The sequence below is a fragment of the Orycteropus afer genome, unplaced genomic scaffold (genome assembly GCF_000298275.1).
Source record: "Orycteropus afer afer isolate SDZICR_OR568_19922 unplaced genomic scaffold, OryAfe1.0 scaffold00566, whole genome shotgun sequence".
Classification (NCBI taxonomy): Eukaryota; Metazoa; Chordata; class Mammalia; order Tubulidentata; family Orycteropodidae; genus Orycteropus; species Orycteropus afer.
In genome coordinates, this window is record NW_006922153.1 from 1,258,446 (window position 1) to 1,261,591 (window position 3,146).

The 3,146-nt window shown below is 39.6% G+C and overlaps 1 pseudogene; it reads right to left on the reverse strand.

Moving 5' to 3' along the window:
• Nucleotides 1-2,559, reverse strand: part of LOC103210060 — a 3,383-nt pseudogene extending 824 nt beyond the window's left edge.
• Nucleotides 2,560-3,146: the final 587 nt, after the last annotated feature.

The following is a 3,146-nucleotide window of genomic DNA, read 5'->3' on the forward strand; positions in this document are numbered from 1 at the left end:
TCCTAATAAAAAACAAAAAAAACAAAAAAAAAACAAACAAACAAAAAAAAAAAACTGATTGATTGTATTGGGTTCTAGTCTTTGCTGTTGACATTTTATACTTGCAACAAATGTTCTTTATCTTGATGTCAGCATCTCCTCCATAATTTCCTGTCATAGTTTTCTTAACAGTTCCCAAGATGCTATTTGACACATCAGGTGCAGACAGAGAAACTAAGTGATCTGCAGGAGGATTTGTTTCCTGAAGCCCAGCATGTTCAGACATATTTTTTGAGATCCATACTGAGAAAAAAGAACTCTGGTGACACAGTGGATAAGACATTTGCTGCTAACCAGAAGATCAGCCATTCAAACCCACCAGCTACTCTGCAGAAGGAAGATGGAGTGATCTACTTGTGTAAAGATTCATTGGCTTAGAAAACCAATGAGAGTCACTATGTGTTGGAATCAATTGGACAACAGTGAATTTATTAGAATACTGACAGCAGTAGCTGAGATCATGATCAGTCATGCTTGGAAAAAATGGATAACATAGTCAGTTAATCAGTGTACATAGTCAGTGTACCTATCAATTTACCTACTGGATAAATGTGAAAGAGAATCTCCTTTCAAGAAGAATCAGTTTATCAGATATGTCATAGGCAAGTATTTTCTCCCAATCTGTGTGTTCTTTTTTTTGCCCTTTTGATGAAATAATTCCATGTGCATAAGAATTTAATTTTTAAGAGGTCCCAGTCATCTAGCTTCTCTTCTATCTCCTGCATATTCTGGGTTATGCTTGACAGTCTATTTATGCCATAAATTAGGGCTCCCAGATTTGTCCCTATTTTACCTGTGATGTATTTTATAGTTTTAGGCTTTACATTTAAGTCTTTGATCCAGCTTGACTTTGTTTTTGTGTGTGGGGTGAAGTTAGGGTTAGTGTTACAATGTATCCACAATACTGCATTGCCATTAACACCAAACACTAGACTATACAGATAAACATATAAACACCTGAGATGATCAGACAGGGTCATTGAACAGAAGTATACTCTAGACCAAGGATAGATTCATCTGAGGCTAATCTTGCACAGACACCGGTGATACAAAACACATGCAGTCCTACAGAAACAATAGAAGACAGAAACAGAGTAATCCCTCAAAGACAACCAGACACTATGGGAGAGAGATTCATCCAATAGATCTACTGCTTCAGGACCATAGTATTGGGGGACAGCAGACCCAATTGGCACAACAAAAGTCATAAAAGCATTGCTCCACCTCCTACACCTCCTACATTGACGAGTAGTGACTGGGGTCTTAAAATCTTTCAAGCAACCATCTAAGATGCAGTTAATGGTCTCCTAGCATTGGAAGTGAAGAAGAATGCAAAAAAAAAGGGGGGGGGCATTTAGAAGCAATCAGCCTTAAAACACAATGGCCATTGAGACCAGAAGAACTGGATGGTGCCTGGCTACCTATGCCAACCACTCAGGAAAGGATCAAATCCTGGAGATCCTGGATAGAGTGGGAGGGAAAACGTGGAACAAAATCCAAAAACTCAATAATGACCAGAATTACTGGTCAGATGAAATCTGGTGAAACTCCCAATACTATGGCCCTGGAATACATTCTGTGCCTGGAATAAAACTCATGCCAAGGGGTGAGCTTTCAGCCTAATAGTTAACAAGATATACACGCAGACCATTCAACTCAGGATGACTCACCCACATACTCTCTTGTAATACATCACTTAGAGCAATGGACCATGGGATACCAGAGAACCAACATTCAAAGTGATGAAATGCAGGACAAACAGGAGTGCTTAAAAAAGAGGGGTACAGGGGGAGGATTATAGGATAGGGAGGGGAGCAGACTGGGTTAAGGTTGGAAATCGTGAATGGGGGAATGAAACTAAATGTACACATTATGTTGAATGTTAAACAAGCTCTTGAAATAAAAAATAAATAAAATAAAAAGTTATGACCGTGGGAAATTAAGAAAAAGAAGAAGAAGAAGAAGAATCAATTTAAATAATATTAAGTCCTTCAAAAATTAAGTACAAAATCTCAGTGACCAAGGTTAACTTGGGATCCTTCTAAGGAAATTCTTCCTAGGAGCTATTCATATGTTCATAAAAGTCCTTTAGAATGGAAATTTTGGAAAAAATTCTTTTCTTCAAAATATACATTAGTAATGAGGTAGTTTTGCTTGAACGAATTCATAGAGAGGCAGCTTGCTTAGAACAGACACTTTTCTGAATGATCTCTCTGGTAATACCTGCTTGCCTTGCTTTAAATGCCTTGATAACAATTTATGAATATCAAGCAAGAAAGACCAGACACCATACACTGTGACTCCATTTTCTTTTCCCGATGGCAGGTGAAAATACACAGTACCTTCGTGATAGGTGTGGGCCACGTGGTAAGGCAAAGAAGGGCATACTCCCATTCTTCAGGTAGAGTGTGGCTGCCATGCTCAACTCCTGGCAGCCCTTCTTGTGGTGAAAGCTGACCGCCAAGATGTGCAGCATGGTTCCCGGTCGGCTCCATCGCCCTCCTGCCCGACATTCTCCATGGGCAGCTGCAGTGGGCCCTCCCAACCCATTGCACAACTCTGTGGTCCCCAGGAAGACAGAGCGCAGGAGCACTTCAGCTGTCAGCAGGTACCCTTATGAGGTCATCTAAAGTGCTGGGGGAGAGGCTGAGCAGCTCGGGCAGCTCCGCACAGGCCCCGGGACGTCCGTGCTACCTTCATCCACCGGTTCGGTATTTCTGAACCTATTCCTTTGTAGTTTTTCTTCACAGAGTCTTTACCTCAGCTTTTTAAATATTTATTCCCATGCGTTACTATGTCTTCTTAAGTGGCCATTATGATAAGATAGACATTATTGGGTGGATTGTGTAGTTTTTCTTGTTGTTGTTGTTTTAATTCAGTCATATTATTAAGTTTCCAAAATGCTTCTAATAATGTATAAATCATCAAGGTTATTCTATGTAGATAAATATTTCTGAAGCAATTAGCATAATTAGGAGTTTTTAAAAAAATTTCTGATCTGTACGTTTTTCCCCCTCTCCAATTTCTATTGTTGTTGTTAGATGTTATCTAGCTGGTTCTGATTCTTATTGACTCTGTACAACAGAATGGCATACTGCTGCACTATC